This window comes from Trachurus trachurus (assembly GCF_905171665.1).
Source record: "Trachurus trachurus genome assembly, chromosome: 12".
NCBI lineage: Eukaryota > Metazoa > Chordata > Actinopteri > Carangiformes > Carangidae > Trachurus > Trachurus trachurus.
This window is the reverse complement of record NC_139908.1, coordinates 12,435,414-12,457,947: the sequence shown is the minus strand read 5'-3', so window position 1 is coordinate 12,457,947 and position 22,534 is coordinate 12,435,414.

Genomic DNA, 22,534 nt, shown 5'->3' with positions numbered 1-22,534 from the left:
GTTGATCCAGAACCAAAGACAAAACACCATGGATTCAGTCAAGCATTCATCATGAGACTGTGTTTACATGTCTGCTCTTAAGAATGATGTGGTGTCGAAACCAGGAAACAACATTAGCTGAAAGGAAATGGTCTGTATAGCATCTAAATGCTAAAAGTGTCCTCAGTGCAAAAACACACTGCTGCTGCCCTACTGTAAAATACTGCCTGTGCCAGAGAAGCACACCCTCAGTGACATTAATATTAACTAAATTCAAAGGAAATCAATGTGGGAGGGTTGTTGCAGTGCAGGATTGAGGCGCAGGCACGAATCAAAACAGACTTGTTCGCAGTGTAAACCAGAATAGATTGTTAATGAGGCATCAGAGGAAAAAAAAAATTGTTGTATTCCCCTCTTGCAATCTGGTCACGAATGGTAAACCCACTTTACATTTCTAAGTCTCTCGCTCTCTCGCACACACACACACACACAGAAAGAGAGATGTGTCTATACGCTTTCTCTCTCTCTCTTTCTCTGTAGGCCGTCTCATCTGCATTCAAATCAGCCGTTGTCTCCTCTTGCTCCTCGTTGCTTATCAGCAGCTGTGGTAGTAATATCATGATTGCTCTAATGATCATCATTATAACGATAATTGTCATGATTATTGTAATCACCGCCATCAATTTCATGCATGCACCGTTTGAAAAGTATCTTTAAATCCAAATACATGCAGACACATGTATGTCTTTATATTTAAACAATGAGTGTGAGATATCAAGTATAACCAGTGTTTTGTTTTTTCATACAGTAACATGAGGCAGTTGCGGCGAGCGTTTTACCACACAAACAATTTACTCCACTTGTGACAGACGGCATCAAGGTAATGATCATCCTGTCTCCCAAAGGTGCAGCTTAGCTCTATTTTAAACGTGTTTAAAAAGATAAACTACACACAAGAGCAGCATAATGTGGATGCTAGTGTTTTGACTTACATAAGCCAGAGTGATTCTCTAAATAAAACATAACTCACATCCATATAATTATAACGTGACGAGTGAAAGAGTCCAGATATTTAAACCCTATTGTGCAGGAACATACTCCTGTTTTGCTTTAATTAAATGGACATGATACAGTATAACTGCTGGTGTGCATGTGCATGTGTGTGTGTGTGTGTGTGTGTAATAATCAAAATGACTTTTTAATGGCATCAAACAGGGCGGTGTACACAGGTCTCAGAGGAGATGGAAGAATGATGCATTAACCTCGGCTGCACCCAAACACCTGCCCACCAATTTGAAAGGAAAGAGGGGGGACGAGAGGGGAGGAGCCTTTTTGATACAGTCAGTCAGCACTTGAGACACACACATAACAATGCTGTAACACATTAGCACATGCAAGACAACAATGATACATGTATGCATACATATGTTGTTTTCTAAGGCTGGTCAGCGGAAACAGACACGATTATTGTTAAATAAATGTGAGAACGAATGACATGCCATGACGTGTCGATTCACCCCCGCTGATCCTTTCCCTAATAAACTGTCTTCCAGAAAGGTGTGAGTCAGACAGAAACTACAGGGGCATCAATAAATAAAGATAAAACACATTAAAACAGAGACCAACACAAAGCAGATCACAGCGACCAGACAAAGAGGGGACACTGATGTGGAGACCCCATGCAGACCGTATGTTTGCCACTATCATCTATAATGTAACAGGGGCACATCTGGCACTCAGAGCTATTATATCACCGATGGTTGACCACACACACACACACACACACACACACAAGCACAGATAATCTTAGACACATGGACACTTAAGTTTCTTTGTCCCCTAACAGACGAGAAACATTCATGTCACTTTTAGCTGTTTTCCCCCCTCAGCCAGTGAGAGAAGCAGAGATCAACACTGGCAGTGGTTTGTGGTTTTTCTGCAGCATGTTAGTCATGTTTGGCATGAGCACAGTGAATTCTGGGGAAAAGCATCTGCATAGAGAAAACTAAAGAAAACAGCAGTGTTAGAAACAGGTAATCTAAGGTAACAACAAAAAGCCCCTTGATGGTGAATCATTCAGACTTGTGACCATTTTAATAATTCACATGAGCGTATTTTTCTTTTGGCTCGTGGGGATTTGAAGAGATGACAGGGGAAAACCACTCGCTTACAACCTGTCTACCCAGAAGATCGCATTACCGACCAGTGCATTAGGATGATGAGAGCACCTGCTCCGTCTCTCATAGTTATTATCAGACACTGAATGGAGGTCAGAGTCTGTGGTGTTAAATTAAAATGTGGTGATTAATAATTATGTGTGTTGAGGGAGGAAGAGATGAGGAGTGAGATTAAGCTTTAATAGGAAGAAACTCTTATTGGAACGCAGCATCGAAATAATTACAGTTTCATGGACTGTCAGTAATGACAGAAACCACTTCCACCACCACCACCACCACCACCACCACCAGTACCAGAAGTCCTATTAACAGTGATAGAAGTAATAACTGGGTATGAATTATAATTAGATGTCATGTCGCGAAAATAGTGGCTCATATATTTCTGGATTTATTTCATTGGTAAAAAATAAGAAAAATAGAAAGTTTAACATTTTGGGAACTGTTTTTGTTTTACCTGTAGCTAGGCTATAGTTGCATGTGTCCTTTGTGCTAAACTAATCTAACTGGCTGATTTATGATTAAGATATAAAGAGTGGTATGATCTTCTGATGTAAATAGGTTTTTCTTTTTTCTTTTTTTATAAAATCTGGAGCTTACCCTTTCATCTACCTTCTGTTCACTGCTTATCTACCCAGTGAACCTAATCCCTCCATGGCTTCTATACTGGTTTTCTGGGTCCATACACATGCACCGGACCATACCAAACTGGGATTTAATGAGTTACAGTAACCATCAAACCGAGCTTAATGAGTTTAGTGACATATAAGGTCCCAGTGACACACAACCTTGACTTTGAGGCATGAGTTGTCCCGAAGTGCACACACATACACACACATACAACACAGTGTAGTTTATTGTAACATGTATAGACGTTAATGTTAGCTGCCATGTCAGATCTGTGTACAAACTCATATTGCACTTATAAGATGGAAAGAAAATAAAAAACCCACAGAAAATATGACGGCCACAGTCATCCCATACCCACAGAGGAAGTGCCGTTCCTGCTCCCACACAATCTTACTGATCCTTGATTCATAAAGCACATACCATCTCTTCATCAATACCCACCACAAAACCACCCCAGAGCGCTTTGGCATCACATATCAAACAACTTCCAGATTAACAGCGGGGCGGGGAAAAAGCCACAACAATAGCAGGAATATTAAAAGCAGAGTTTGCTTCGCTCAGCAGACCGGAGGATTGTCCAGAGTTATTATCACTGCGGATGGGAGACAAATCAGGTCATGGAATATAATAGTGAGAAACAAAGTTAAAAGAGGATTTATAATGTAAAATACAGCTACATCATCCAAAAGGGGGATATAAAAGAAACGTTTTTATATCCTCTGAGCTGGTTTCAAAGGATTTATGAATTATACAGATTTCCATTCATCTGTTTGGGAATTTCAAAACAGCTTCCCAGGAAACTTTAAACTCTACGAAATCCCCATGGTTTCAGCTTGTAAATAGAAACCTACACTCATTGCTTATTTATCCCCAGCTGTAGAGAGTTTGCAGAACAAACAGTCAGTGATCAGTTTCACTTTTCTGATTTCTGACAGAGGAAGAAAAGAAGAAGATGAAATCACAGGCTGCTGCTGGTGGGTGGGTGGTCTGGAAGAAACCTTCATCTTTCTCCTTCTCTCTTTCACTCTCATTCTCTGTCAATCTTGCTTTTTCTCTCAGCCAGTCTGATGACCTCCACCAGGTCAGGCACAAAAAGAAAGGAGGGAAGGCTTTGCTGTCTTAATAAGCACCTGTCTTGGCAGAGTGGGTGGGTGGGTGTAGGGGATAGAGGGAAAGGGGGGGACCAGAAATTCCAGTCTGGTTTCTCAGTGTGTGTGTTTTTTAGATCCCATATCACATCAGAGAACACTGATCGCTTGTCATTTGTTGACAGAGCAGCCACAGGTGCAGGTTTTTCCTGCTCTATTACTCTTTTTTCGGAGTGTGCTCAGTTTCAGCCGTGGTCCTTTCACAGGCAAATGTTTGGGTACAGTCGAGTCTTTGTGTTCCCTCTCAACATCTTCAGTCTTACGCCATCGCCTCGCCTCTCGGACTCAGTCGGGAAGTTATTCAAGAATTAGACACGGGAACAAATGGCAGTTTAAGATGGAGGCGGTTTAATTTGGCTTGGCTGCAGGGAGGCATTAATCTGCTTGTTTGCTGCCTTAAAATGAGTGTAGAGGATGCCAAAAAAACATGATGAAGGCATTAGTGAGGCAGAAGCTCACAGACATAGTGATAAGTCACATATTTATCATGGTTTAATTGTTAAAAGGTCTGATATCACAGGAGAAGTGAAACATGTTGAGGGTTAGTAATGGACTGGCAGCCATGGGGTCTACCCTGGCCTCACCCCAGTGTTAACTGGGATCAGCTCCAGCCTGAGCCTCATGTTACCCTACACAGAGGAGCAGTGCAGCTAATGGATGGATGGATGGATGGATGGATGGATGGATGGATGAGTGTTATTTGGATTTTATAGTAAGAGTAGCAAAGTGTAGTACAGGATTTCTTGAATGACATATGGCATGAAGCACATTTAGATGGAGCCATACTAATAAGGAATGTCTTATTTGACCTATTCCACAAGATTCAGGAATCAGCAACATATCAACTCATGCTAATGGTATTATATTGATTGATTGAGCCCATCGGGGTGGATAAAATCTGATTCAATTAGTTACTTTGGTCAAATTTGACATCAGAGTTGGGATGATGGAAAGATGCTGTATCCTGGCAGTGCTGACCTCTGGGAGAAGAACCATAGAGCCCAAAATGGAGGAAGCTGATGGTGGTGCTGCAGCTTATAGGCTACTTTAATTCAGCCCCTTCTGTTAGAACTGCCCAAAAGAGTTGGGATGGAATAGAACAAATATGTCTTTTGACAGTGTATTGACCATGCTGGCTCAGATACCGTTGTTCCTTTCAGTAGATATTTATTGAACAAAAGGAAGAACTAGAAGAAATATGGTGGCAACTACTGTACCTAAATGGCTAGCATGTTAGCAGTTGGTCCACCAGCTGCAGTGTTAACCAACTTTGTATGTGGTTGCATGTAACCTCCTGGTGTGACTGGGCGTTCATACTGACCTGCCTGCAGGCCTTATGGGTCAGGCTTGTATTAATGGAAGCTCTTGTGATCAATCTGTTTGCTTTGGTTTTGAGTTAAACTAGATAAATGGGTCAGTTTTGTAGCTGTGTTTCTGTAGCTCAATTCGCTCTAATCCTCCAGACATAATCAATAAAGAGAGTCCACTGTGTAGCAAGCATACTCAATAAATCCCAAAAAAGTGATAGAATGCATTTGTAATAGCTATTTAATGAAGGCAATATTGATATTTTCACACTGTAACATATTAGTTCTTATTTGTATCTGACTTGCTATCTGTAAACAAGTTGATAATAAAGAAATTAATGGGAGAGAAGAGGAAGATAATAAGGCCAGCAGAGAGAGGAGAAAGGAAGAGAGGGAGGAAAGAGTCAGTGGGAGGAGGAAAAATAAATAAAAAAAGAAAATCCTGAGTGATGAGACAATAGACACGATCTTCCTGTTGTGCAGACCTCAGCAGCAAGGATGTCCCCTGCAGACGAGACCTCAGACACACACTCTACACAAACACAGTAATTCGACAAGATGGAGAGAAACTTTCCCCAGGTTTGGCCTCAGAGAATAACCCAACGCTGTCCTGCGTTTCACTTCACATCATCCGAAATAAGACGGAGCGAGCGGAGCAATAAACCAGATCGCTGTGGGACAATTGTGATTGCTTTTCTAACACTGCACTGGAAGTGCTGAATCAGAAAATGGGCTCTGTGCAATTACACCGGCCTCCAGTAATAATAGACTGTCCGAAGACAAAGAGACTGACTCTACTATTTGGAAGAGAGGGGAAGAAAAAAACTCTCCTTAATTGTTTTAACAGCTCATGGATGAGGAAACACACTGACATTTTCATTGTTTATTTCTTAGCGTGGTTGTACCTCACCAGTCCGTGACACTGTAAATGCTTGGACACATGTGCCTTTGTTTTCCAGCTTCAACAGGGAAACAATACGACTGTTTAATTGTGTCAATTCAGCTTTCTGCTGAAATCTATCTTCCTGTTCTTTGGAGAGTCAACATTGGACAATAACCCTGTGTTCTTCAATAATTAACCACTGTAAGCTCCGAGCTGCATCTGAGACACTTTTATTATTTCTGAACTCAAACTAGAACATTCAGACCCTGTGTGTCCGTCTTGTTTTGTTACCTTAGAGTCCTAAACCTGACACCCTCCTCGTCCTTTAATGAGCCGTTTGATGAAGTGTGGCTTCTCTCATTTTGCAGACATAAGTAGAACTTGCAGTGCAGCCAAATATAGTATCTAATGCACGCGCGGCTTGAGTGTTTTTATTGCTCAGACTTTCAGTCCAAGAGCTGCTTCATGAGCTGCCTTGACTTTGCATCATAAACATGTTGCTGTGTTACAAAGTAATAAAGCTGATTAATGCTCAGCTCAGAAACCTTGGCTGTGAGCGATGCTAGAGGCAACACTGGATGACAATAGTTGAACAAAGCAACAGTCAGAGAGCGGATGTGTGTGTGTGTGTGTGTGTGTGTGTGTGTGTGTGTGTGTGTGTACTGGTATTTTATTTTATTATTACAAATAAAAGACTTTTCAGTGCTTAACCTTCACTTGCTATTCAAATTTACCGAATTTAAAAAAACAACAACTTCAAGATTATAGACATTGAAAAACTATTCAGTTGACAATCTTCTATATTCTATTGCTTTGATTGTAAGTTTATCTCATGTGTAATTGAGAATAAGAATCTAAAACTGGAACCAATTTAACTGTTTCCCTTATTTCTGTCCAATGTTTATGCTAAGCTAAGCTAACTTTTTATTGGCTGCTCATATTTAGTGTTGTGTGGTGTTGATCCTCTTGTCTAAATCTCAAGAAAACAAACAATGAGACCAAGAGTAATTCCAAAACATCTTACTAAGAGAGGGACATAATCATCTAACTTGTTGAGCTGGTCAGTCACTGAGTTCATATTCAGGGTTTTTTGTTTTTTTTGAAAGATAATTTCTTCCCCTATGTCTCGAAAGGTCAACAAGACTTTGAACCATCTCGCAGCTTCTCTGTGGTTCAGTGTTTTGATTTGAAATCTCTTGAAGTCTTCATCAAATAGAAATATGTTTGCCCTTGAAAACTGCGGGAAAGCACGTTGACTGTATACTGTAAGTATGTGTGTGTGTAGGTGTGAGTGTGTGTGTGTGTGAGAGAGAAAAAAAGACAGACAAAGGCAACTCTCCTTGCTGCTGAATTATTCAATTTCATACAGCCCATGTGCAGATTGGAGCAATGATATTAGCATTGGGGGGTAGAAAAGCTTCAGAACAACTGTCTTCATTTGTATGCATGCCAGCATCTGTTTGTGTTTGCATGCACGCTCGTCAACATGTATGTATTTTCAGAGCTGGGAGGTACGCCATGCTGAACGATACAATAGCTTTATACAGCACAGATTGGATACTGAATAAAATATGACAAAAAACTGAACTAAACCTTTACTGATGACATCATGGCTATAAACAGCAATTTCAAAGTTTTATATTAAGAATTCCTGCAGATAAAAAGCAAAAAAGAAAAGAAAAGAAGTTTTTGTTTCACATTAGTCTTCTCTGGGCTCCCCCCCCCTCCCTTGTACAAACAATGACACAATATGTTGAATTATAATTATTATTGGGTTGGACACTGTATCATTCAACTATTATCTGTCTGGATGAGTCAAGACATGCCCACTCTTCTCTTCTTTCTCTCTGTTTTCCTTTTCTTTTCCTCTTCTTTGTCTCATTTGATAATGATTCTTTTCTGCATGAACAATGGATTTCTTTTCTCTTTTTTTTGAGGGGTCAGTCATTGTCCAATCCTCCCTCCCTCTATTTCTCCCCCTGCACCACTTAATCTCTCCACCTTCCACTGTCTGTCCTCTCCTCTCCTCACTGCAGCAGCTGCTCTGTCTCCTCCACCAAAGTGGCAGAATCTTCTTTTTTGAAAGATTCAATGTGTTATCTGATGTTTTATTTCTGCTGCTGTATTTCGTAAATGAAGGACAGAAACATTGAAAACTTCGTCCTCAGCCATTTGAATATGCACAGCAGCCTCTTTTCACATGCTTCAGCTCTCAGAATAATTGGTCTCTAACTGTATTTCAGTGCAAAAGGTATAGAAAGGAGCTGCAACCTTTGTGAATCACACTAGTCCATAGTGGTTGCTGGCCACATAGTAATGTATGCATGGTTAATCTTTTCCCATAGATTCAACCAGTGAGTGTCAGTTTGGAGCAGCTCTACAAAAGCCTTTTGTGTGGTTCCAGTAACCCCAAGCTTTGCTGCTCATCTTATTTAATTGGCTATGCTCTGTTTGTGGTATTGAGGGAAATCTCCCTCTCTCTCTCTCTCGCTCTCTCTCTCCCTCTCTTTCTGTGTGTGAGACAGAGAGAGGGAGTTTGGGAAGCGGGATGACCACCGGATTCATCATTAAACTTGCCACCAATGCAGAACACTAGGGCAAGAGCGCTTTGGATAACTCTCCTGAACCTAAGGTGCACTTTATTTAGGAATCGGTAAGGTGCATGCACATATTAATTCACACACAGGTTCTTGAGCCTGGTGTTTTGAGGAAAACTGATGATGGCAGATTTATCACTTGAAATTCTTAGTCGTTTTCAACACAGTTGCTGCTTGATTTGAGTCAAAGGCAGGCTCATCATAAGAAGAGTGTGGTAAAAGAGCAAGAGGTATGAATTTATAATGAGGACAAAGATTTTTTGGAAAACATAATGTCATATCATGTAATGTTGGCTTGGTTTGTTAACTGGTCACACCAAAAAGATCCACCTGAATCCATTTGGTGCCCTTCATTTCAGAGAGGCAAAAATGAAAAATAAAAAAATAAAATGTTTGAGGTGGGTAAAAGATGATGAAAATAAAATGCAATAAAAAGCACAGAGATGGGCTCTGGAGTGAAATACACACTGACGACATGAAAAACTGTGAAGATCATTAAACAAGCTGTGATCAAGCCCGCACATGTTGAGCGAATTTGCCAATTAGAAGAGCTGTGGTGGGTGGTGGAGGATAAAATGTAATGTGCTAAAGTCCAGAGTCCAGATTGGTAAATCAGAATCGGAATCAGAAATACTCTATTGATCTCTGGAGGGAAATTATTTTATTACAAGCTCCTGAGATAGAAAAATGAAAAAGAATAAAAAAGACAAATAACAAATAAGTAATACGTTATTAATAATTCAAACAAGCACAATACATTGAAGTGTCTCCTTTTTTTTTTTTGCAAACAACATGACAGGGAGAACGGCTTCTCGTTCCCATGTTAAACAAAGGTTTTTCATGAAAGTGACAAAAAATTTAAATTAACTGAATTCTGACTTAAAGCATTATAAAATAGAAATAACTGGTGGGTAACACTTTATTTGACGCCTATCTCTATAACGCATTATAACCATATTTATAATGAATTATAATGCAGTTATAGCACTGTATAACTATAGTTATAAACACTCATAAATGATCATAATGCTTTATAACAACTCACTGACTTGTTACTAACAATTATAACATATTTTAATACCTGACATAAGTCATGATAAAATGCTTTATACTGTGTTATGATTATTGTTATAAAGAATTATGATCATTTATGAGTGTTTATAACTATAGTTATATAGTGCTATAACTGCATTATAATTCATTATAAGTATGGTTATAATGCGTTATAGAGATAGGCGTCAAATAAAGTGTTACCAAATGGTGCACTGGAAGCATTTGACATAAACATAATTTAAGCTTGTAGTGAAACGAATCTTCCTGCACAGCCACAGTTCCTTCATTTAAGCTTCTCCTTTGGGGATACTCCAAGCTTGACCATCATGGTTACAACACAGTGTGGGGGGAGGGGGGGCAAAGCCAGTGGTCAGTTCACTTCAACCTTATTCAAAGTGGCACCCAGAAGTGCACACAAACACACACAGACAGACAGACACACACACTGATACTGACTGACTTCCCATCTCTGGTGCTCAAAAATACCATCACGTGTCGACCTTTCATCTCCTTCCTTTGAGGAAGACCCGCTGCCAGCAGGACATCCTTAACTGTGTGTCGTCCAGCTCCACAGGGACGTGGACCCACAGCGGTGGAATGCAGCAGAGAGACAGCAACAGCCACTCATTGTGTTGAATTACAAAACCACCAGTCTGCGGAATGAAAGCGGTGCAGGTTAATCTCCTTTTTCCATCAAAGCCACACACGGGTTTATAGAGAACCCAAATTAGGACACAAAGTTTTCCAGCGCGACAGTTTTCCTGGTGCTTCCTGAGCTTCTGATTAATCCTGGAATCATCCTGGAAAGTGTGTCAGTGTGCGTTATTATTTCCAAACAGTGTTGTTGCGGTTCAGCTGCGCATAATATGAGCCTTTGTCCCCATCAAGCCTTTTCTGATGAGAAAACATTTTGTGGGAAATGTGATAAATTTCTGTCACTGTGGAGAATTTGCCGAGTGTGTTTTTTTGGGGGGGTCTGCAGATAGTGAGACAATAAGCTCATTTACTGTACCAGGCACAAAAAAAACCAGTGCAAGCATTTCTTTGGTCATGAATCACGGTTCATATTCATGCTCATACACAGTCCCGAGACAATTGTGCAGTGTGTGCACGAGTGTTTCAGCGTGTGGTCCTCTTTACTGATATATTTAACAGTTGGTCATTGCCTGTGGTCACTCTTGCTTATCAGTCTGACTTCCTGCTTCCTGAAACGAGATCCATCAGTGAGCTACTTCCTGTGTGTGTGATGCCAGCAAGTGACAGTTAACTTCTCTTCCAGGTCCGGGCACATCATGCCCACAGGAACCTGCAGTCAGAACCTATTGTTTGCTCCACTCACACACACTTCCCTTATTGTTCAAGTATTTGGCCGTGATCTCATCTTTACCAGAATGTGATGATGGTGTTGATGACAAAAAATGCTAATGAACACAATGTGACTAATTCCAAGCGAGGCCAGTAAGACATGAGACTCACACAGACACCTCTTTGGTTTTATCAGCTGGTGTCTAAAGTGACTCAGGGCGTTTTCAGATTGCTCATGGGTTTCATGCATGACTAATCAATGTTATACGACTATAAGTTTACATTTTAGACGCATAATAAATTATTCTTGCTGCCATGTGTTTCCTGATACCTTTAACCCAACAGGAATACCGCTGTACATTAACATGAGTTATTACCTCCTGTGCCTGCGTATGTGATTATATCGTCAATATGGAATATTTCATTGCATTGTTGCAGAGTGCTACTGTGTATGTAGAACTTTTTGCTGCCTCAGTGGGAGCTGATCCAGAGTCAGTTGGGGGTGAAGACTACAAGGTGAAATATGTTGCTTGAGGTTTTGATACTTGAGGCTACATTAACCGCTACTACTGTGACACACCTGAATCCGTACAGACAAGTGAATGGAATCAAGTAGCGATGTGGGAAATGTAGTTTTTGACAAGTTTAAGGTCATAAATCTGCAGCCTGAGTAAAGACTTTCTGTCAGAAAATAAAGCTCCACTGTCTCTGCAGTGTACTGTATGGTGGAGGGGATGGGATGGATTGGCCATGACGGCAACAGCAATGTGAATAAAAAGTATTTCTGAATATAAAGCATAGTACACAAACAATATGAAGTATTTATATGAGTATAAAGTATTTATTTCTTCATGCATTATTGATTTACCTCTTTTTTTACTTTGTGGTGCCTCACAAATTTGGTCTCAGTGGGACCTCCTGGATATATACACGGTAGGTAACAGATATCGTTCCTTTGTTTAATTTTGAGCTTGGCTGCTCTTTGGTATGAGAAGAATGCACACGTGAGAGCTGCTTCAGCTTCAAGAAAATTCCCTTTGTCTCTCTCTTCGCCAACTGCTTTGAGGCACAGCGTGAGATTTTCTTCGCTTTGACGAAGGCATGACAGGACACGTACACTTGTGCACTGGCACCGAAACCTGAGTGGAGAAAAAACACACATAAAAGTGTTGGTTCGCCTTCAGACAGTTGCACATCTCGACAAGTACACACACACACACACATATAGAGGAGAGAGAGAGAGAAAAATGCAATGCCCGCTATGCCTCCCTCAGTGAAGCCCAGGAGGCAACACCTGGGAAGGTCTACGTCAAGCAAGTATGACAGCCACAGCTGTCTTATCCACACACACACACACACACATCCTGCCATCTGTCTCCTCGTATCAGCGGTTTGATTAATAAATATGGGGGTTTTGTTAGCTGTCTCTTTACGTCCTGTGCCACAGGCTGTTACATATGTGCCGGCTTGTATCGTTTCTGCCTCTTGACACTACACGAAATTAAGTTGGTCTCGCAAAGTTGGACAACTCACTGGGAATGCTGGGAAATCTGGAGACATCTATGCTTTTGATAGCACTGACCAATATGTGGATAAGTGGAGCTGAAGAGAACCTGGGCACGTTCAGAATAAAGTGCTTGTTTTATATTTTATTACAATCCAGAAAGTGATATGGCCTAAAGGTTTCTTACATTCTCCAGTATCTAATATCTTCAGATTTTAATTTCATCTTGATCTTCATCTCCTCTATTCTATTTCTATAAAACTCATTCAGAGCTGAAGCACTGAGACATGAAAGGGTTAGGGTTAGTCTTTAGGAGAAAGAAATACAGCATGTTATATATCTGAAATGAACATATCAAACTTGCGTTAAATCATTTATGGGCTCTATAGGGCCTCTATCATTTATGGCTTCTCTCTCTCCTATATCTCTCTCTAGGGTCAAGGGGACCTTGTGAGAAAAAACCTGCACTTGTTGTTTCCATATATGGCTGAGGATCGACACCGAGGCAGAAAGGTGAAGCAGAGCCACACACACAGTGAGAGGCGGAGATGGAGAAAGCAGATTGAATAGTTGATAGGAGAGAAAAGCACAGAGATAAAAAGGGAGAGACGTGTGAGAGGCAGAAAACTGAGATGGAGTGCTGATTGTGAATGTGTCGTGGAGACAGACAGGAGACTGACTTAAAGAATGTGTTTTTTGACAAATGGATGATGAATACGGGCTGAAGAAGAATAAATGTTAACCATAGAAATGTATTTTCAGGTATTTACATTCCATTACTGTAAGTGTCCATCTTTGGTTTAAATTCAAATACTTGTAAAACACCACACGTCTTCATTTACAACATTTATGTGAAATGATTGTATGTAAGTGCACTGGCAGAATTTGATCTCTGGGTTTTTGCAGCAATATGATGATTGAATAATTCTTCTGCATTTCCATAAAGCTATATATCAGTATTTCCCTTTAAAATGACTCCATTTCGCCCATCTTTCCCACCCTCATGTCAGATAAGAATAGACTATGACAGAATAGAATAGAATAGTTAATTGATGGAGTGATACTCAGATACACTCCAGCGTATCACGGCTCCACACACATTATCTGGGGTGACCTCTCCAAAGGGCAGGGCACACTTTGCAGTCATGAGCAGATAAAGGTCCCTCAGTGATTAAACTTAATCAGGGTTGCCAAGCAACAGCAGCCCGACTTGAGCAGACTCAGGAATTTTTTTTCCATGTTTCACGCCGTGAGGAACCAAGGCCACTGCAGCCGTTGGGTCTTTTCAATGGACCTCACTTCCTGGTATTCATCCGCTTCCTTCCTCTGAGCCAATTAGGAGCGTTGGTCTGAGTCATATAAATATCAGTTTCTGGGTGGATTTGTCTGCTCAGCTGGCTTTTAAGTGATATCCATGACAGCCTTGACCTACTGCGGGTTTCTCCGTGTTGTGTTAAGGATGGGATGTACTCTGGGGCCTGAAGTGAAGTGGCAACACGAGGAAGATGGAGCTGAGGTCACGCTGTGCTGTTTTGACAAAGACATCATATTTTAAAAGTATTTGACATCAAAGACGTAGGCAACGGTCCTCCTGGGGGACAGATGGAAATAACTGCATGGTGACACAGCTAAAAACAACATCCCAGCAGCTTGACAACCAGCTCGCAGACACTCAAACGGAAGCTCCGCCGCTACCACAAGGCCGTCATATGTGTGTATCCCCTCGAGGATGTTCAGATCTTTAGATCTAAAATCACATGTTTCTTAAGCTTTGACTTATTGTTACATACATTCACAGTTGGGTGGAGACTCTGTAACGTGTATCTCAGTAACGTGATCCCTGTCACTGAGTGCTTTCTGTCCTATGAATGTTCCCGTTATATAGAGCGCGGGGCCTTCTGAACATAACTGCTCCCTGGGGAAACTCTGGAATAGACCGTTGATGGGTGTTAGGAAGCGCTGACTCAGCACACTGCTCTGACCTGACCCCCCCACCCCTCCTCTCCACCAAGCTCCCAACACCCCCACCGCCTTTCTGTCTCATCACCTCATACTTTTTTTTCTTTTTTCTTCCGCTCAGTTTTTTTTTTTATAGGATAGCTTCTCTCACGACTATCAGTCTGGGAACCTGAAAGAGGAAACGGACTCTGAGGTTGTGTTTTGAGTGAGGGAGGGTGGGGGGTGTGGTGGTGGTGGTGGTGGGGGGGCTAGTTCAGGCAGGAATCAAGACAGAGTGAGACATGCAGGGAACTGCAGAAAGACACAGGGCATTGCTGAAGAATAAAGACAATGCAGACAATTAACTCCTTCCTGAATTCACAGAAGACAGAACAGATTCCTTTGTTGCCATCTGCTCTCTTTGAGCCTATCATTGATAATCTTGTCAACACACACACACACACTGTTTACTTTTTATGTGGATTTATCTGTGTGAGCTTGACCCGCAGCGCCTAATCTGTGCTTCCTGTGAATGTTACACACATGCAGGCAAACAGGTACTTCACAGCATTTATCACAGCATTTTTCCGCAGCCAGGAACTCTTCTATGCAGCAGTTTAGTTTTGAGTGGGTTTATATTCTTTTACACTGGGTGTAGGTTATAGCATAAATCAACACAAGAGAAAAAAAACCCTCAAATATCTGAATTAAATAGCTCAAATAAAGTACAAACAACAAAAAATGTTTTGTTGTTTACTTCTCTGTACTTTCTGACCTCCTAACTATGTGTACAGCACTCCCCAAGCATATTAGCTATTCACTAAAGGCTTAGAATAGGTTATGGTTAAGTGCACACATTGGTTTTCTAGCAAATGTTACCATTAAGAAGAGGGGTAAAAATCTCCGGAGGACAGTGTGAGTGTGTATGGGGATTAATCTATTACTATTTATATATTGAGTGCGTGCTTGTGTGTTTATGGTGAATGAAGGAAAACATCAATAAGAGATACAGGGTATGTCCCCTTAATATAAAGCCATATTATTGGTCATAAATATACATTGCAGAATCGCTTTTGATCTAAGGATACATGCACAGCATACAGTTGGCCTTTTGGAATAGATAACATAAACAACAAAAACTCTGCGGCTGCGACTCATTGTGGCTTATTTATACCTTTTAATGTGAAAATATTATAAAGCACTTACTTCTGATAAATAGCAATTGATGTTCACTTGGTGTCTGGCCTCTGGAGATATTTATAATGTACCTTGCAGAGTGGCTAGAGGTGCACCCTAAATCTGACTGCCTTTGCACAACAGAGAGAAGCAGCATTTTTACAGTGCAGAATTAATGAAGCAGGCTCAAAGTGTCAAGCGTTCATCTCACTATTTCACTTACTTCACTTTACTAAATGGTAAAGTACACTGAAAGGAGGGGGGGGGGGTTGCTCCGACACTGCACGTGCATGGACCTATGTATGTGTGCACATGAACATGCCAGACACCTGCAGGGTATAAATCAGGGGTCTCTCAGGGCACAGAGCTGCCCCTCCCTGGCAGCTGGGGGTATGAGAGAGAAACAGAGAGAGGGGAGGTTCGGGGGGGGGGTACATCCTCTCTCTTCTGCTTCCTTTGCCCTCTGAGGTCTGGGGGGTTTCGTTTCACTACAACCTGCTGATATATGTTGACAATGGGAGCTTTGCGGATGCTGCACTGAGCTGTAGAGTGAACAGTGTGTGTTTGTGTGTGTTTGTGTGTGTGTGTTTTTGTAGTTCTGTGCATAAATAGACAGTAGGCCGTTGTCTTTCGTCAGTCCTCCTGTCTAGCCTTGGTTGATAAGATCTATTTTGGAGCCACACAGTTCAGGGCAGCTCCACACTTGTGTTTTTCTTTTCTGCTTTTACCATGTTTCTAATGATAGCCGGATTATCCAGCCCCCCCTCCTTCTGCTCCGTGTGTGTGTGTGTGTGTGTGTGTGTGTGTGTGTGTATGTTTTTAAACCTTGATGTTGCTGCCCTCTTTTCAAACCTGGCAAAGCTGCATCCAGCATCTGTGTTTAGATGCAGTTTGTTGATTACAGAAACAACAGCGGATATCGACAGTAATCCTGCATGGCATTAAAATTCCACCCTGTCCTCATGAACTCATGTACTTGCATGCTGCATAACCCCCCTCATTCACTTTTCAAAACACCCCCAGATCTGTGAGAAAGTGTGTATGTCTGTGTGTGTGTGTGTCCTTGGTTGGTCTTTTCCAACATGTCTGGACATGTTTCCAGAGGAATGTGTGTTATGTATTGTGACGGACACAGGTTAGGCATGTTCATGCTACAATACAAAGTCCGAGAGGCCGTCGCCCCCCCCGAGCCTGTTCACCGCTACCTCCACCACCCTCAGCTACCAGTGCTACCCTCAGCGTGGGAAAAGAAACACACTGGAATGTCTTTAAGAGACACAGCAGCTCAAATAAACAAGTGCCCTCCCCTACAGGTATGTACTGGAGTAGATAATGAGGGAAACTTGTGTGTGTGAGCTTCATTTTTTCTTTTCTTTTTTGTCTTGCACCTCGATTTTCTGTTGGAAGACAACAAAGTGTGTCTGTGTGTTTGTCAGCATCTGTGTGTTTGACTCATTCCTCATCAGTGAGCAGTGAGTACACACAGTAAGAGGCGGTAATCAGTACCAATTATCCTCAAACACGAGGAGAGTCAAGAGGAGCATTCCTCCTCAGCACGACAACCGCTCAAGTCAGGCTTGATTAATCTAAATGTCTGTCTGAAGCAGCATGGGAAATTAGTGAGACCTGAAATGCAAAGAGAGAGAATTAAACAAGTCTTAAAAGGCATAACTTGAAATGATGGTGATCTTTAATTTAGCTTCAATAAAATAATGGAACAAGTTGTTTATTGCAGTGGTATATCGCGATCATATACATGTTTATGCCACTTCGGATTAAGCAGACATAATTAATTCAGAGTGCCCTTGACGGCCAGCTTTGCAAAGCTTCAGTCCGGACTTGGCCTTGATTTTAACACTGAGAGCCCATATCTTTTCACCGAGTGCAAAACATTGCCAGCTTTCCCACTGCGGACTGTTGCGCACACCGACACACAAAACACTGCACTTCTTTCTTCCTCGGTGAGCTACAAGCAAACAGAAAGCGAGCAGAGGCTTTGGCAGGCTCTCAGTGGGTTTGGCTGTTTCAGTTGACCTGCAGTCTGACACCCTGTTAATGGTGATTTTTAGAAGAGAAAGAGAGGAGAGACTGATCACTACAGTCCAAATGAATAGGCCAGATAGTATAGACTGGAGAGAAACAATGAGGACAGACAACCAAGCCAGTGTTCATTGGGGAGTTTTGGTTCACGCTTACACAACCGTTGTTCCCATTTCCCTTCTTTCTTCAGAACATGTGAAGGTATTTTACATCAAATTAACCCTTCAATGAGGCGCAGGAGGTTTAAGGGGGTGCCCCATGTGTAGAGGCTACAGTCCTCGCTGCAGGCGGCCCCGCTTCCAATCCCGCGTTGGGCGGCCCTTTCCTGCATGTCGTTCCTCCCCTCTTTGCCTCCCCACTTCCTGTCTCTCTCAACTGTATTAGCTAACAAAGGCATGAAAATCCAAAAAATATATACAAAAAAAAGTAAGAGCCATAAAGTAGAACTTTCTGAGAAATTGTATTATACTAGGGGCTTTTACTGTTAAGTATCTGCAGGAAGAGCTACAGTAACCACAACAATCAGCTACTAAGTGCTAAACCCCTTTGGCGCAAACAACACGAGGTTATCTCAACTACAGCGGTCAATTTTTTTAAATGTGCGAAAACCACTTCTTTCCACGCTATTGGCTTCAGGTCATTAGTGATCACAGTTAAGTGATGGAAACAGGATTAACTGTGCTGTATTCAACTAACCACCAATCAGCCCCAATAGTGAACAATAGGTTGTTTTATAATACTGTTGTGACTGATCAGTGCAAATTTGTGACCTGAGTTCATGCTGAAGTATTAGTGATTTGATATTAAACTAAATATGTATTTTCGAGAAATCAATCACAACATATTACTTTTACTCCATTAAATATATTGTAATTTGTACTTTGTTACATCGGTTCAACTTGCAGATTCACATTAATAATACAAAATACAGCCAACTATTGAATTATCATGTATTAATACAGATTTAGTTAAGATGAGATAAGACTTTATGGATCCCCAGGGGGGAATTCACTGTAGCATATAAAGTCAGTCAAATTAGCTTCATCTTTATAAGCGGCAACATTCAAGAGGTGATTACACATTAATGAGTTCAATAATTATCATCCTGTGATATCTCTGCGGTCGCACTTACTGTATTCTTAGACTGAACTAAATTTAGCCGTGTTCATTCAAATGTTTTACGCTTCTTTTGTCAGATACATAATATGAAATAGTGATTTAATTGTGCCTCGTACATGCAGTCATTTTCCAAGCTGCTGCACTGCAGAGATAAAATCATTTATTTTATTATTGCAACATCCTCTGATGTCCTCTTGACTTTACTGCCACTGAGCCCCCCTGCCCTCAGTAGGTCAGTGCCATCACATTGTGATGCTTTATGGTAACGCTGCTCTATCTAACCTTTAATAGTGAGTGCATGAAAGTAGTATTAGGACTAACAGGTAACTTTTTTATCTTCAAACTTTGAAATATGCTATTAAGATTATATTAAGTAATGTTTTGGATCACTACAGAGAGGTCCTTTGTTATGGCAACAACATAGCCTACATACTCACGGTGCAATGTTGTGGGTCGTCTTCTCTTAATAGTTTTCAACAAGTTAAAGGTTGTGGTGAAAGGTCAAGACAGATTTGACCTCTTTGGGTTATATGTCCGCTACAGTATATCTCTCACTCTTACACGTGTCACTTTGGGTTGTTGTTAAACCTCCTTTTTTTTGCACTCTGATTCACAAGTCCTTCATTTCCAAAGAGTCGAGGTTCACACACACAGACAAACACACACTGGAGGGTATAAATCATGCCCTATTTTGGTGATACCATATTTGGGTGAAGTGTCTTTTTTCTCTCCAGTCACCACTTCTTTTTCCATCTAACCCTCTCTGACTAACACAAGCAGTCACAGTCTGTAAAAGGTATTGCCACAGCAGCCGTTGCTCTAACCAGCCTGGTGCCGTGGTTTAACCAGTAACAGACAACACCCAGATCTGGTCTTCCAGAAAATGATACAGTTCAACCTGGAAGCAAAGGGAAAATGCAGATGGGTGCGTGTGTTTATGAGAGAGTGATAGGGGGTTGGTGAGGTTTGTAAAGAGGGTGTAGTTCACCCTCCACCCTTTTCCCTCTGCGTCTGAGTGTGTGATGCATACAGAGGTGTTTGCGTTTGTTTTAATAGCTGGAGGGGGTCCAACAGAAAAACTGAGCCGCTCCGTGTGTAATCCTTAGCATTAGCTTGGTGTGGCACACAGGAGCATTTAACACTCCTCGTTTCCTGCTTCTATGTGGAGGCAGCAGCTGCATCCTGCACAAAGATGTAGAGGGAAATGGAAATCTTGAGAAAATCTAATGTGGGAATCAGAAATGCACTAATAACCACTTAAAACATTACTCATAATAACTAGTAACCGCAACAATCGCCCTGCAGCTTAAAACTACATCTCCAGTGATAAATCTTTTTTTTTTATTATAATATCTTAATCCTGTTTGGTAATCGTCCTGAGCAACTTTCTTTAGTATAATAATTATCGTCTATGTAATCAAAGAGAGGACGCTTGGGGAGAGTCACTAGTGTTTAGGCTAAGCCATCATTTGGTATGTACGTAATCAGAGACTAAAATAATCTGTTTATAACGTGGCTACTAATTTACCACAGAATGACGCCAGCCACACGACTCCCTGCATCGCTGTGGTCACACTGACACACAGGCACACACACCAGCGCACACACGTGCTAGAGCAGATGCCGTAGATAGAATACAGGCCACTGATGTGTCTAGGTTGTTTGTCTATGTCTCTAGTGTGTGTGTGTGTGTGTGTGTGTGTGTAGTTGGGAGCTGAGAGGTCTGGAGGGTGAGAGGTTTTTCCAGCCAGACCCAGAGGCAGCCAATGTCCCACATACATCCAGTTTCCTGAGGCGGAAAACAACAAGCTGACTCACTCACTGACCTTCTATGTACATCTAATGTGCTGCACACCGAGTCGTCCCATGTGCAACAGACCTGAGGTGTTTGAGTTAGTTCAAGCACTTTACAGTAAAGGAAGAAAAAAAGGACAGCAATGACCCAGGACATGGCACACTTGGGGCTTTTCTCAGTCTTCTGACACTGAGATGATAATACTGCTATCAGGCACCGTGGCTGTTGAATATCATGTTGAAAGAGCTGATAGCAAATCAATGGGGATTTCTAACACATCCAAGGAAAATATGACCCGGCCTTTCTATTGTTGCAAGAGACTCTGTATGTTTTATCAAATAGGAATTTCTAATACCATGTAAAATTCCCAGCATGTGCAACATCATGCCTCTACAAATCATGTGCTTCCTGGTTTTTAAAGAACAGGCTTTGGCTGACTGAATAATTTAAAAGATGCTTTGTCACAGGGCAACACTAACATGTTAACATGGATGTTACAAGTGCCCTTTTTACATACCTAGCAGGTATAAATCAACATTATTAATAAGTGTTACCCAACCACTTAATTAATTTATGACCAATATTCACTCTCCTCCTTGCACAGTTTTGGTCTCCATCATCTCTGGATCGAAATATTTGACTTTATACCTATTTAAAATACTCTCAAGCTTTCTACATCTAAAAACAATAAAATGACACAAGACCGAACTTGATGTTTTGATGGAAGCTTTTTGGAGGAAACTAAAAGGAGAAGTGACGAGAACAGTGAAGTATCTTTGGGTTTGTCATTACAAGTGGCCCCTTTGACTTTAAACAGACATTTGATCCATTTTTTTTTTTTTTTTTTACTTATGCATAGCATAGCATTAGTGCAGCTTTAATCAGATTACATAACCAAAACAAACTGATCTGATGGCTTTAAACCAAACCAAAAGGACCTTGGATGATTGGATGATTACTGTAGACTGCAGCAGGCCCAAAACATCAAACAAAATATCAAGGACGTGAAATAAGACAATAAAATTGGTAGGATCATTAAAAAGCTTATTTTCTGTAGGCCTAATAGGCATTTTAATCTAGAAACTGATTAGCAGTTATTCCCTCTAAAACATGTTATTCTGACAGCTGGCTATGCAGCACCATTCTGAGTGCTTGTGTGATTTGTTCATGATGTTGCTGTTTGTTGAATTTTCTATTGATTTTAGCTACATGCTATTTGAACCATCACTCACTTTCACTGAGTCTCACTGAGACGTTCTCCTCTTCGGGACTGGCTGCCTCAGCTAAAAAGCTATGTGTGCTATATAGTAATAATACTAATAGTATTCATATATAGACTATACATGTAGCTTTTCTCGCACACATATACATAATGCAAAGTCAGGCCTTCTGTTCGTGCAGTCAGCCTATCGCTGTTCTTGTTTTTTTTTTATTTATTTTTTTTACAACAGCCAGCTAAACAAAGATGAAATTACCTGATTTTGCATCATACTATGTTTACAATCTGACACTCAAAAATATGCAAGAATTAACATAACACACAGTTAAAAACACCCTTTGTTTACATTTCTCCTATATATTTGTGAGGACCTACATATTTTTTTCTCAATTTTGTTTTTCAACTTAAAATGTGCTTGTGAACATGGTTTGGGTTTAAATCAGAGACTATACTTCTCATTCTGGGATAAGGCACATTTATAATATTTGAAAAGAGGTTCAATACTTGTGTCTGATTATTGTAAGTGAAAGAAATAAATGATTCATACCTAAATGCTTAACTGGCTCAGGGATAATGTTTGCTCGTTCTGAACCCAGACTTTGGCAATTTGAAATCAATGTCAATGCAACTCAAATCAATAATCCCTGTGAAACTACAGTACAGTGTT